The sequence below is a fragment of the Rhineura floridana genome, chromosome 22 (assembly GCF_030035675.1).
Source record: "Rhineura floridana isolate rRhiFlo1 chromosome 22, rRhiFlo1.hap2, whole genome shotgun sequence".
Classification (NCBI taxonomy): domain Eukaryota; kingdom Metazoa; phylum Chordata; class Lepidosauria; order Squamata; family Rhineuridae; genus Rhineura; species Rhineura floridana.
Genome location: NC_084501.1, coordinates 14523115 through 14538441, shown reverse-complemented (window position 1 = coordinate 14538441; position 15327 = coordinate 14523115).

The following is a 15327-nucleotide window of genomic DNA, read 5'->3' as shown; positions in this document are numbered from 1 at the left end:
TCTTAACTTAGAGGCTGGCCTTCATTCCCTAAAATGCTCAGCTTGGATTTATGCTATCCACTCTTGGCTTCGCTGCTGTCTTGTGCTCACCCACAGCTCCCTCACATCTCAGGTAATGAGAGATTCCTCTGGGCCATCCTGGACAAAGGCGGTGGTGAAAAAGGTTATTTCAATAGGCCTTCTGATCTGCTCTCTATGGACCTTGAAAGTGCTAAAGTGATTGTCAAACAGAGGCTAGTGGATATCGATATCCAAGAGCTCTCTGCAGCTGCACAAGGTCCCTATTCCCCCCAGTCATTGGGTCCACCAGGTCTTCCTTGCAAAGATGGGATGCCCTACTGAAGTTGGTTATTTATTCCCGACTATAGGAGCTCATTCTCTCTGGCCCGATTTAATGTTTTACCTTCCAAACTTCTGGATGGCAGATACAAAAGAATTCCAAGCAACAACAGATGTTGCCCCTGTGATAATGACGAAGTGGAGTCTATCTCACATGTGTTGTTCAATTGAAGTTATTACGAAGGGGCCGGAAAAGATCTAATACAGCCTTTCACGCAGCTTTTCCCAGGCCGTTCCTCTGAGTCCCTTCTGACTGTTTTACTTGAGGGTTCAGATTAGGAAATTACTGAGCACGTGGCAAAATTCCTGAACTTGGCCATTTTGACCAGACCCCATATAATTGTTAATAGCAATTAAACGAATTGGGTTGTTTTTACAATCTAGTATGCTGTTGGTTGTAGACTGTGTAGTTATGTAGTCTTTTATTTCATAACATCTAATATTATCTTCTGTATTTGTGTTCTGTTGACTGTAAATAAAACATTTGATTGATATGTAACTATATAGCTAAAGTGCTTTGGAATATCAATCAGCGTCTCAAAATGTTACACTAACAATGGCATATCAAAAAAAAAGAATGTCACACTTTGCAATTACAATACTATTTACAGCAGACAGCTTGATGCCGTATCATGTTTCAATCTTGTGATGGACTGAATTTACGATGTGCTCTTAAAGTTTTAACGTGGTCTGGATGTTATCTAAGAACAGCTCTGACTCAATAGTTGAAAGCCAGGAAACAGTATAAATGCTCTCACCATTTCAGTTGTTTCCACCAGTGTCTTTTGGCTTCCCTAAATTTCTGGGGCTCACCTTTTCCTGCTGTTGGTAAGTTGTCTTTAAATACATCCTTTGTGAGAAGAGAGTAGGAAGGCACTTGGTTCCTCTGGAGCATATTTGCTTGGGATTTTGGTTTGGGAAATTGAATTTGGAAAGAGGCAAATGAGAAAGCTAGGATATTTGGAGGTTTGACTCACAGACATGGTGTGAACTGCTATGAAAATGGAAGGATATGTTTTCTGCTGGAATGGTGTGATGAATTTGTTTTTGCATGGATGTGTGACCTAATCCAGTGGCATCAAGTTCATTATTAGCAATGGACATCCCACTGTAGAGTAACTTCCATTGAACTCAATGAGGTTTGCTTCTGAGTAGGCATAGATAGGAATTCACTGTCAGTCTAGGAAAATTTGCAAGTGATATGCAAGCTTCTCTTATGCAGACAAGGTGGTCCCATTTGCATCTTCCAAACAACAAGGAAAGGAAAATCTTTGATGGTAAAAGAGTGGCGTATTAGAAATTTATTTCTGCTCTTTGGAAAAAAAGGGAGTTGTTGCAAGTGGGGCAAGAGCACCTTCTTTTGTGTGTATTCCAGAAGGAAGAGAGAGTTAGGGTCTTCCAGCTGGCTAGGCTTCCCTACCTTGACCTGCTCTCTTCTCTCCCTAACCTCCTTCTGTTGTAGCCTGATATGCTCAGGAAAGCTGTCCTGCCCCTCCTTCCTTTGTTTTCCAAGGAGAGAGGAGACATCTTTGACTTTGCTCTCTCTCCTGAGCCATGAGGGCAATACCAAAGTCTGGGCATTACACCTCCAACTTGGTTAGTTAGAACTAGGTATGCTTTTCCTATCTACTATATCTGAAGTTTATCTGAAGGAGCGCCTCCAGCATCACCAAGTACGCTGCCAGACGAGATCAGCCACACAAGACCTCCTCTCGGTCCCACCAGTTAAAACAGCTAGACTGGTGCGGACCAGACAGAGAGCTTTTCTGATTGTGGCTCCCACCCTCTGGAATTCCCTGCCATATGATCTTCGCCATGCCCCCTCCCTGGTAGGTTTCCGCCGAGCCTTAAAGACCTTGCTATTCAGGCAGGCCTACAGGATTTCCGGGGATTAGTTTTATCTTGTGATAGTTGGATGTTTTTAGATTATTTATTGACTAAGTTTGGTTATATGTTGTATTCATTCTATTTATGTACGTCGCCTAGAGTGGCCGTTGACTCGGCCAGATAGGCGACTCAGAAATAAAATTTATTATTACTATTATTATTACTATGTAGTAGCTTTTCTTATTTTACTAAGTCTTACGTCTCATTGATCTAAATGCAGGGTAAAAGCCTTCTACCTAGGTAAATACACACACACAGAGCTCAGAGCGCGGAGGATCTCTGCATATATATACATATTTCCATCACAGAGTCAACCAAAACTACAGGAGGCACTTTGAAAGGAACCCATCCTGAAGAGGCAGCTCTAATCTCTCTGCAAAGCAAGAGATGCTTTGGGAACCTTGCCTTCCTGCCCTTTAGGGATTGTGTAATGTGTGGTAGTGGTTAAGGTGCTGGACTATGACCTGGGAGACCAGGGTTCCAGTCTCCACACAGCCATGAAGCACACTGGGTGACCTTGGGCCAGTCACTGCCTCACGGCCTGAGAGGAAGGCAATGGTAAGCCACGTCAGAATTGACTTGAAGGCAGTACATTTACATTTATTTAATGTGTACTGCCTTCAAGTCGATTCTGACTTATGGGAATCCTATGACTAGGGTTTTCATGAGGCTGAGAGGCAGTGACTGGCCAAAGGTCACCCAGTGAGCTTCATGGCTATGTGGGGATTCAAACCCTGGACTCCCAGGTTGTAGTCCAACACCATAACCACTGCCTTTTATCTCTCCCTCCCCTTCCAAAATTAAGCAGGAGGCTTTCTCCACTACCTCAAAATGCAGTCCAAGTCCAACGTAACCCTGGAGTAAGCCCCATTTAATTTAATGTAGGGATAGTTAGCACAGCAACCTTAGTCAACATGTTCATTGTGCTTCATTGAACAACAGATGGGAACACGGGGAGTAATAGCATCAGACCGAAATAACAAATGGCGGAGAATATTTGGCAACTAGAGTTTGGAAACTGTGTGTGTGTGTTGCCAAGCAATGTTTGCAAAAATGGTTCTGTTGGGGAAAGTGCGCAAATAAATAAATATATCAGTCAAAACTACATATGAGTTCCTGCTGGGAGGAAGGGTGGGATATCAATCAAATAATAAATAAATTAATTAATTAAAATTAGGAGAAATTCGTACTAATATACAGGGGAATTTCCATGAGGACTTTTTTTTTGTAAGGAAAATTGCTGCAAAAATGTTGAGAACTAAATGTAAGGTTGGAAAAATAAAAAACTCAGAGGACCAAAACTGACAGCATTTTCAATCCCTCTATATATGAAAAATCTCAGAATGTTTCCAGAACACGGCTTCTCAGAATTATTGCCTCAGCTCAAGTTTGAACATCTTCGTGCGCTGGCTGAGCATCCATACCCTAGAACATCTCTGAATTCCACCACCACCTACATGCAGATCATGGTATAAGGTCCTGCCTTAGGTTTCTGAAAGAGGAACCACAGCACCATCACTGATCATACAATGTTATACTCGCCCTATGTTAACAGAAACTCAGTATTTTGCATGCAGACAATCAGTTTGCATTTGTCCATGATTTTTGTCAGCGAATGGGGAGAATTCCAGTTCATCTAAATGGTCTCAAGTCACCTGGTCCCAAGCTGTGTAGGGCTTTGCACACCAACACCAGCACCTTGTTTGTTATTCCTTCATGTATCCTGGCAACTACAACATAAAACCATTGAATCCTTGACCTGTGAATCTTTCAAATATTTTCAATTTCATTTGCAGAGGACCTTCCTGTCCTCTAAGAATCAGCAGAATAATATACATCTCTCTACAAAAGAGATTCCCACGGTGGGAATGTATATATATATATATATATATATATACATACATACACTTACCTAGAGTAGGAAGAGCAGATATTCCGGAGACAAGAGTTGGTGAATGACACTGTTAAGAAGACCTTCTGGGGCAGTGACTTTTATATGTTTTCTTTCAGACCATCGACAGCTTGATCCACCCTCCGAAAGTGCAAACTTTGCACGCATCCGGCTTAGATCACACCAATTAGCATCTCAGGAACCACAGCCCAGGCCGCTGGGAGTCCCATAGACTGGATTACAAGAACATCCCCTTTCATTTTGAACTAAGAGATAAGTACATTTTGTCTTCTATTTCATTTTGGGCATCTTGGCATTATCGTTAATTACTTCTGAGCATCATTCATGTTGTCCTTGCTACTTCAGAGCCATAACAACCGATGGATGACCGCAAAGTTTCGCGTGGTGGGTGTGGTGTTTGCCAACTCAGCCCTTTCCTGGTCCATGTTTCTGCAGAGTGCAGATATGCTTGGCGTCTCCTTAAGGCGCTGGTCTTATGGTTTATCACCGCAGCAATCTAAGGGGCTAACAAAGCAAGAGTTCTAATTAAACTGTGCCTCTATGACATTGAACAACAAAGCAATTTGGCTGCTACAAGAAAATTCTGCCCATAGTGCAACAGTTTTCCGCTCAGTCATCTGAATTCACTGGCACCCTATTTACAAAATCTAATAATTGTTAAATATAGAAGAGCTTTTCCTAGAGCAAGATTGAATATACTACCATCAGCCATAGTAAAAGGGCATTTTAAAAGAATTCCACTGCAAAATTGTGTATGCCTAAATGGAGATGGTAGTGTTGAAACAGGAGCCCATGTAATGCTATTCTGCTCTTCCTAGAAAGATTTGAGAAGTCAGCTGATTACTCCATTGTTGTTATCTTTCCCAGGGCCTTCAACTAACTTGTATGTGTGTTTTTGTGTTGCAGACCAAGAGCAGAGGTGTCAGAAGTGCCTGCAAAATGTTTAGCAGAAGCCATTAGAATGACATCTAGAATGGTACCTTGAGTTTTAATCTGATGTAGGTTTTTGGTTTTTTAGTTGATGGTTTTTGGATATATCAGTGGCTTGTGGCTAATGCAGATAAAGGATTTGAACTTGGTGTCTCTTGTTCAGGGGTAGCTAAGGCACTGGCCCCAGCTGGTATTAGAGCAAATAAGAAAAAAAGAGGGGGAACCCCAGAATGTCAAAAAAGGGAAAGTCCAAATTTATATTTTTTTCTTTATTGATTTCTATAAAAGAGAATAAATTTCTTTCAAATACCCAACGTGTTTCAGCCCTACACAAGGGCTTTCATCAGGGGATTTAAGTTGTTAAAGTACTTTATTCAATAGAGTTTTCTATCTCACTTTTGCTGTGAATGGCATCAATGTCTTTATCAATGTCTTTATCTACGAATGTCCACACCTCGTATTTTTTGATTGGCATTAGAGCAAAGACAGCAGGGGGTTTATCCATTTTGCCGCATGGCATATTGGAGGGAAGGTGGGGATGTACAGGAGATTATTGCCGAAGTCATCCTAGATACAGGATGGCATGGGGTTCCTGTAACTTTTCAATTAGCGTGAGGGGGGAAATTGGGGAAATTGCAAGCCTTCTCTTCCTTTATTTTTGAGAGTCATTTTGATCCAAAATGTTTCGAGCAGAGACAAAGGGAAAGGACCAGACTAAGGGGAACAGGACTAGGGTTCAGTTTCACAGACAAGGGATCAGTGGAATTTCAGAAGAAGGGTGTGCTTGATGAGATCAACTATGAAATACTTTGACTCGGGAGAAGCCTGGACATGTAGCAGATGTAGGTCCTTCCTAGGGATTGACTCTTGGAAGGCAGCTTTAGGAGACAGCTGTGATGCCATCTGTGTTTGGGTTTTGGAGGTGTTGCAAGGATCCATCTTGCCTCAAATGCTATTCAGTGTCTCCATGAAGCCCCTTTGTTTCTCTTTTAATATGTTGTACAAATTGCTGCATTTGTGGAGAAAAGCATACTAAAGAGTAAGCAAAAAGGAACCATCTGCTCTAAGCTTGGTCATGATTCATATAAAATAAAAGATAATATTATAGCTCTGATAGGAATTAAGTAATTCTGTGGATAATGTATAGGAGTCTAAATATTTGCAAATACCAGAGAGCCATACAGCAATAACAAGTCCAATACATAAGCAAAATGAAAGGGATTTCCCAAATGCAATCAGGTGCTGCCCATGAGTGAACTGATCCTTCATAGGAACCTGTAGGTATAATGAAGTTTTCCCCCCCTTTCCAATGAATTGTGTATCTGTCAGACTTCAATGGGCAACCATTGGGAAGGAACAGGCTGAAGCTCAATCCTGATAAAACCGAGGTGCTACTTGTGGGTGACAGGGGAAGGTTGGGAGACGTTGACCTGATGTTCAATGGGGTGAGATTGCCCCTAAAGGACCAGGTCCGCAGCCTCGGGGTTGTTCTTGATTCCAAGCTGTCCATGGAGGCTCAGATTTTGGCAGTGAGCCGGGCAGCTTGGTATCAACTACACCTCATACGGAGGCTACAACCCTACCTCCCAATTCATCAGCTCCCACTGGTAGTACATGCCCTGGTCACCTCTCGATTAGACTACTGCAATGCGCTCTACGTGGGGTTACCCTTGAAAACAGTCCGGAAACTACAACTGGTGCAGAATGCGGCAGATAGTTTGCTTACAAACAGCCGCCGCCGTGATCACATCACGCCAGTGTTATTTCATCTACATTGGCTTCCAGTTGTTTTCCAGGGCCAATTCAAGGTGTTGGTGTTAACCTTTAAATCCCTATACGGTCTCGGCCCAGTTTACCTGAAGGAGCACCTCCAGTACCAGCAATTAAGCCGCCCGACTAGATCAGCCACACAGGGCCTTCTCTCAGTCCCACCAACGAAAACAGCTAGGTTGGTGGGGACTAGAGAGAGGGCATTCTCAGTGGCGGCCCCCACTCTCTGGAACTCCCTCCCGTTCGATCTCCGCCATGCCCCTTCCCTGGATACATTTCGCTGAGCCTTAAAAACCTGGCTCTTTGGACAGGCCTTTGGGATCCCCGGGGTGGGCTAATTTTTCTATGATTGTTTTAAATTGTTTATTGATTGCCCTACCTTGTTCTATACTGCTGCTATTTAAAATGGTTATGGTTGACTGCATTGTATTTTATTCTGTATTTATATTGTATTTTATCAATTTCAATGTGTACGTCGCCTAGAGTGGCTTCGGCCAGTTAGGCGAGAGAAAAATTAAATTTTACTTACTTACTTACTTACAACCAGTTCCTGAAGGCAGTTGCCTCCACTTAGGGCTGAACAAATGGCACACTGAGTTCAGGTTCACAGGCACTAGATCTGTGGAAACAGATGTTGGCTGTTTCTTTTAATGGATGACATTGAACAAAGTGAAGCTTGATCCACATAGGGTAGGAGTCCGAGCGAACTAGAGGTTGTTTTCAGATCCACTTAGGACAGAGGTAGGTGACCTGGGCTGTTTGGATGATGTTGAACCCCAGTTCTCATGATTCTCAACCATCATGCATGGGCAATGGTCAGGGATGATGAGAATTATACCCAGCAACATCAGGAGTACCAAGGATTCCTCCCCCCACTTTAGGATTTTCTAGCACTCATTTTACACAAACCAGAGTTGGCATATTAAGGTCTTCCTAGATGCACATTTACTTTTTATGTAACTGTATAACTAAAGTGCTTTGGAATGTCATTCAGCATCTTGAAATGGTACACCAACAATGGCATATCTTCAAAGAAAAGAATGTCACATTTTCCAATTAAGATAGTCACCTTTAGGTTATTAATTACAGCAGACAGGCTGATGCAGTATCTTGACCCAATCTCATCATGGGCTGGATTTACTATGTGCTCTTAAGATTTTAATACCTTGATGATCTGAATGTTTGCCCAGAAGAGTGCTGAGTCAATATTTGGAAGTTGGGAAACCATATAAATCCTCTCACCATTTCATTCATTTCCACCAGCATCTTTTGGCTTCCCTCGATTTCTGGGGATCACCTTTTCCTGCTGTTGGTAACTTATCTTAAGAAAATCATTGCTAAGAAGAGAGTGTGAAGGCACTCTGGACTATATTTGCTTGGGAGTTTGGTATTTGAAACTGAATTTGGGAAGAGGCAAATGAGAAAAGTAGGGTATTTTCAGATTCATCTCACAGACTTGGTGTGACTAGCCGAGAAAATGATGATCACTGGAACAGTGGGATAAGTTTGTTTTAGCCTGGGTGGGTGACCTAATTCAGTGGCATCAATTTCATTATTAGCAATAGGCATCCCTACTTAGATCAAGCTCCATTCAACTTAATGGGGTTTGCTTCTGAGTAGGCATAGGTAGTCTAGGAATATTTGCAAGTTATATGCAAGCTTCCCTTATGCGGGCACAAAGCAGTCCAGATTGCATCTTCCAAACAACAAGCAAAGGAAAATCTTTGATGGTAAAAGAGTGGTGTATTAGGAGGCTGTTTCTGCTCTTCAAAAAAAAGGGGGGGTTCCTGGAAGTGGGGCAAGAGCAACTCCTGTTTGGATTCTTTTGTTTGTATTCCAGAAAGAAGATAGAGTTGGGGTCCTCCAGCTGGCTAGGCTTGCCTACCTTTACCCATGCTCTTCTCTACCGAACTTCCTTCCATTGTAAACTGATATGCTCCGGGAAGCTGACCTGCCCCTCCTTCCTTTGTCTTCTTCTTCTACTGTCCGAGGACAGAGGAGACATCTTTGACTTTGCTCTCTCTCCTGAGCCATGAGGGCAATAGCCAAGTTTGGGCATTGCACCTCCAACTCCAAGTTAGTTAGTTAGAACTAGGTATGCTTTCCCTATCTACTCTGTATTTCTATAAATAAAGTAGCTTTTCTTATTGTGCTAAGTCTTAAGTCTGAGTGCTCTAAATGCAGGGTAAAAGTCTGCTACTTTCATAAATACACAAATGGGCACAGATGCAGCTCAGACCACTGAGGATCTCTGCATATATATACATATTTCCATCACAGAGTCAACCAAAAATACAGGAGGCATTTTGAAAGGAACCTGTCATGGAGAGGCAGCCCTAATCTCTTTGCTAAAGCAAGACATGCTTTGAGACCCTTGCCTCAGTGCTCTTTAGGGATTAGCATTTGCTGACACAATTGAGCTGTTTGTTCTTCATCATCACTACCCAACATTCCCGCATCCTCCCCTGTCTGTTGGAGTCCCCATATCAATTTTGGATGTTGGGAGATCCCCATTCCTCCTGAGCAGAAACCCTGACCAGAGATATGGAGGGTTCTCAGCCCCTAGCTTTCCTCGTCATTTATCTGAAATTCATTTGCCAGCGCTGATGCAACCAAACTCATTTCTTTACAATCCCGGAACAAACTCACATCTCCCCTGGTGACAGGCCCTGTGCCGCATGCATAATGAGCTGGCCCCTTCATTGAATGGGAACATGATCATCACAGGAATGGAACAAAATGGCACTCGAATTGCACAAAATGTATTCACAGCAGATGATTGTATGGGTCAGACAAACAAGAGCAGACTGGATCCATGATTGCTCATCACCTCTGACACTCAGACCTACACCTGCCTGCTCAAAGCTTCCTTTAGGTTTCCCTCCAATTCTCTTAGATATGGAGCTTTTTCCCTTCTTTCTTTCAAGGCAACCTGAAGGCGCTTTGTCCAAAATTCAAGGGATCCCAAATTCACTGCTCATTCTTTGATGCATCTCTGAATATTCCTCATGTCTGCAAGATTTATGATGCTTCCACTTTGCTGAGAAGCTGTCATTCTCTGTGTACTTATGCCTTCTCTCATTTTACTCCTCATTCATCTGTCATTTCACTCTTCTGCACAAAATGTATTGTTCACTTTGCTGAAGCTGCTCAACATGGAAAGGCTTCCCTGCACTCCTCTTTCCCCTATAATAAACCTCATCTATCTGCATCCAAATGATCTGTTGTGGTCCTCTCATGTTTTAGCAGAGCTTGGAAGTAAATAGTTACAAATAACGAGTTACTTGTACTTGTGTTATTTCGGTGGGAGCAGGGGAAGTCTTCTGCTTCTCTAAATTGTGGATAAAAGCTTGTGCTTCAAATTGAGCTTCTGTACAGCATCGCTCTTCCCTCATGCTCTATGGATGCTTAGGAGGCGACAAGGGAGAGCAAAACAGGTGGAGAAAACAATTGTTTAAAAATGGACAGGTGTGGAGGGAGAAAAGAGCTGGAGGGCAAGGAGGCAACAGAGAAATAGACACGAAGAACTGGCTGCGGAGATGAGAGATGACGATGACGACTTGTGTGTGTGTGTGTGTGTGTTTGTGTGTGTGTGGTGAGCAAAGCTCAAGATGGCTTCTACACTTTGATTTCAAGTGAATTACCTTTCCACTTATAAAAGTTTTTTTTTTAGGTTGGGCTTGATGCACAAGAGAATGCAGCATTGGCTTAGTGTTTCTTGACCCCATTTCCCTTGGAGGCTTATGGGGTGCCACAGGGCACTATACTGCCTCAAACACTATTTTACATCTATAGGAAGCTGGGAGATATCGTTAGGAGATTTGGAGGAAGATATGAGGAATGGGCCATAGCTCAGTAGAAAAGCATGGAGAAAGTGCCATGTGCAACCCCTGGCATCTCCAGGTTGGGCTGGGAGAGACCCCTGCATGAATCCCTGGAGAACTGCTGGTGCTCAGTATAGATGCACCAATGTGTCTGGCTCAGTATAAGACATTTTTCTATCTCCCTAAGTCTGGCCACTGTGAGCAAATCACATAAAGCTAAAAAAAAAAAAACCCAGCCAGGGCCAAGAGAAACATGCCCAACAACTCCTACTTATATATATATATATATAAGTATATATATATATAGCAAAGCCCTCACTGCCCAAGGGTGAGAGTGGGTCCATAAGTGACTGTGGAGGCCAATTCTGGATCCACACAGCCTCCCACAGTGAGGACATAGGTTTCCAGATGGCAGATGGTTGCAATAAGGATTTGTTTGATGTGCATTCCACTTAGCTTGTTTGTCCCGTTTGCCCTGCGTTTGTGATTCTTTGAAGTCCACAGCACCTTTGATAATAGGCGACCTCCATTTGGGCCGTTCATGGGCCAAGACTTCCCAGTTCTCAATGCTCATGTTACTTTTTTTAGATTTGCTTTAAGAACGTCTTTAAACCTCTTTTGCTGTCCACCAATATTCCATTTTCCATCCTTAAGTTGGGAGTAAAAGTAGCTGCTTTGGAAGACGGTGATCAGGTATTCAAACATCATGGCCAGTCCAGTGAAGTTGATGTTGAAGGAACAATCAGGGAGAGCTACCCATTGCTGGCAAACTCTGAACATCTTGCTAGAGCCATCAGCAGGCCACCTGCTGTAGCATTTCGCCAGCCTCCTAATTTATGCAGACTGTTAATGAGAGCTGTGCTTAAGCCACCTATCACCAATCCTGGGTCTCATCCATGTCACTCCAAACGCTGTATCACCTGTGTGTACCCTCAGGGCGACAGCTACTTTTACAAGCAGAACATCACCTGCAGGTCCTGCAATATAATTTATCTCATTGAATGCAAAAGACCAGGATGTCATATCCAATAGGTAGGAAAAACCACAACTGACCTATGCACATGCTTCAGAAACCACAAATCGGCAATCTTAACGAAAAAAGTGGAGCAACCAGTTGAAAAACATTTCAACATTGAGGGTCACAGCCTGTTGGACTTTTCTATAACAGCAATAGAGATGCCAACAGACGCAGCAGCATTAACTAAAAGGGAGAACATTTGCATTTATTCTCTGGACACATTGGCTCCATTGAACTCAATGGGGTTTGCTTCTGAGTAGGCATAGATAGGATTTCACTGTCAGTCTTGGGAAATTTGCAAGTGATGTGCAAGTTTCTCTGATGTGGGTGCAGGCGGTCCCTTTTACATCTTCCAAACAACAAGCAAAGGGAAATCTTTGATGGTAAAAGAGTGGCGTATCTGCAGAAACTGTTTCTCTTCTTCAAAAAAAGAGGAGTTGTTAGAAGTGGGGCAAGAGCACCTCCTGTTCGGGTTCTTTCATTTGTATTCCAGAAGGAACATAGATTTGGGGTCCTCCAGATGGCTAGGCTTGAGTACATTTACCTATGCTCTTTACCTGCTTAAATAGGTAAACTAGTATTCAAGTGCACAGCAACATTCACCAGCCTAAATGATTCCACTCCTTCTCCCCCCAGATTCTTTCTGGAATAGAATGTCATCTATCAACTTCGGAGAGATGGAAGTGCTCCTGTTACTGCCATGACCACAGCCCATTCCTATTCCTATCCCTTAATCTAATTCTCCTGTCTACACACCACACCGGCATCCTCCCCTGTCTGATGGAGTCCCCATATCAATTTTAGAAGTTGGCACATACCCATTCCTCCTGAGAAACAACCTTGCCCAGAGATATGGAGGGTTCTCCAGCCCAAGCTTTCCTCGTCCTTTATCTGAAATTCATTTCCCACCACTAATACAACTAAACTCATTACTTTTCAATCCCAGAAGAAGCTCACATCTCCTCTGCAGCGTGTGCAGGACGAGCTGGCCCCTTCATAGAATGGGAACATGATCATCACAGGAATGGTACAAAATGGCACTTGAATTGCACAAAATGGATTCACAGCTGATGATTGTCTGGGTTTGATGCCAGAAATGTTGAGCCTCCCCATCCTGACAAACAAGAGCAGACTGGATCTATGATGGCTCATCACCTCGGACACTCATACCTACATCTGCCTGCTCAAGGCTCCTTCCAGGTTTCCCTCCAATTCTCTTAGATATGGAGCTTTTTTCTTCCTTTCTTTCAAAGCAACCTGAACACATTCACCAAAATTCAAGGGATCCCAAATTCATTTATCATTCTTTGATGGATCTCTGAATATTCCTCAGGTCTGCATGGTTTATGGTGCTTCCACTTTGCTGAGAAGATCTGTTTTTCCACCACACCAAAGAAGACTCGTGACACAGTTATGGGATAATGTTATATTTATTTAAAATATAACAATTGAATTAAATCCAATTGCTGCCAAATACCAAATTAAAGCAACCTCGGGCAGGTGAGGATACCTATCTGAGAGGGATTTATCCCTCCTGTTTACTGGGCATGTCAGTCTCTTCAGACCATGACTCCCTAGCAAAGTATGTGGTAAACTTATCCCTCCTGATATCTAAGCATGAGGTCTGGCAATGACTCCTGCTCTGTCTGATATTGCAACTGTGTTGGCCCTTGCGAATGAGCAAGTCCTGGCACAATTGCTTCTGTTTTCTTTTCAGTGGCCGAAGCCAGCTGTGTCAATGATGGATATATAGGAGCATACGGATGTGGAGCTAGCTTACTGCCAATACTATTTAAAGCTTCCCCGCATATTTGCAAACTCTGTCGTTCTTTCCTTTGCAAAGCTTCGTCATCCCATACAGAATAGTAGTCCAATTGGCCTGGTTTATTTTGTTCCAAGTACAGCCTAAGTGGTATTAGCCGTCCAAAATCAAAGGAACCGTCTCCTGGCCACTGCTGTTCTGGAGGGAGATTATAAGTAACAATGGCCATCTTTTTTGGCACAACCAGATGAGCTGTCCCAATCTCAACGCAGCCGACAACTTTTCTTTCCCTTTTTGTCCAAATGTTTCTACAATTTGGTCCAATGGACTGTTAGGGTCAATTTTACTTGGTTTTGGTCCCATATCAAAATTCTCTACTTCACACACTCTATGGGGAGGGGAAATAATCAAACACTCCGTGTCTCTGCTTTCTTTCACTAATATGTCCTATTCAGAGAGAGACTTACAAGCACACATCACTCAGAAGGTAAAGCTTATTGAGGAAGTCCAGTGCAGAATGGGGTTTCTTAGTCTATCGGCACATAAGTCACACATCTGAAGTCATGACAAAGGCACAGTAGACTTTTATCCACAATCAGATCTGGCTCATGGCCCTGTTATTTTCTCGGGGTGAAAAAGGGAGGGAAGGTTTCATACAAACATTTCAAACATACCCACTATAGTGTTATACTGTAACTGTTTTTAGGATGCTGCAGGCTTACTCCTACTCTTATGTCCAGGAAATTCTTAAAACAATTTCCATGGTGCCACCAAACCTCTGGCGGGCTTACTTGGAGTGGCCAACCTTTGCCAGCTTACCCCTCACTTTTAATAGAGTACTCTCTTTTGTTGCCTTTTGCAGGCTTTACAAATGTTATTACATTTTCATAATATTTTGGACCTTTCAAGCATACACAACATGCACTCGTTACTCAGAAGACCGGTCCGAGGACCCCCTTCTTGGAAAGCAGCCAACCTGGGTGTGGCATTTCCTGCGGGGGTTAACAGTCACAAGACCTCGCCCTGCAGATGGCTCGTCTTCCAGGTATCAACACTCACCTTTTGCACATTCACGGTCCACACATATACCCTCACAAAAACCCAACCTAACACTACGTTCCACCTCCAGCGCTGGCACTATGCTAATCAAAGAAACAACTCGGCCCTAGAATAAGGGCTGCATGAAATTTAGTAACAGGCCTTTTACCATTCCCCACCCCACCCAGAGAAAGCAAAGAAGGGAGAGACGGCTAAGGGGGAATTTACAACATTGGCTCCCCTTACCTTTTTAGTCGGCGTGCCTCCGTTCCTCCATCCTAGTCCTCCTTGGGTAGGAGTTGGGAATGTCCCAGAACCTCGGTGGAACCACCAATTGTTGCAGGAGCCCAACTGGGCATGCCCCTGCTTAGTTCAATACTTTGAGGTCCTCTACACCAACACTCTCAAGACACAGAATTGATGCTCTGAGTAGATAGCTTTATTTCAAGCAGCTGCTTGGGAGGTTGTACAGAGACACAATTCTCAAACACAAGCTCTCCGACATGAGTTTTAGACCCACTTTTATACTTTTTCAAAATTGCATGATTACACAATTATCACATGATAATACATACCAATATGTCACTCATTGGCATGAGTTTTCAACACTTGGCATAAACAAGTCACTGACTTCTAAGAAATTATGCAATGTCAAGTTGATTTTTTGCTTCCTGGCAAACAAAGATCTCCCGTCACCCCTCCTCTTGTCCTTTATGACTCCCTTGACAGAATATGGCAAGCATTTCGACACTTTATAACTTCCAGCTGTTGCCTTAGTTCCTTTGCACAGAAATTGCAGCATATATTCTAAACAAATTGAGGCCTAGCCATTTTGGAAGGCTCACTA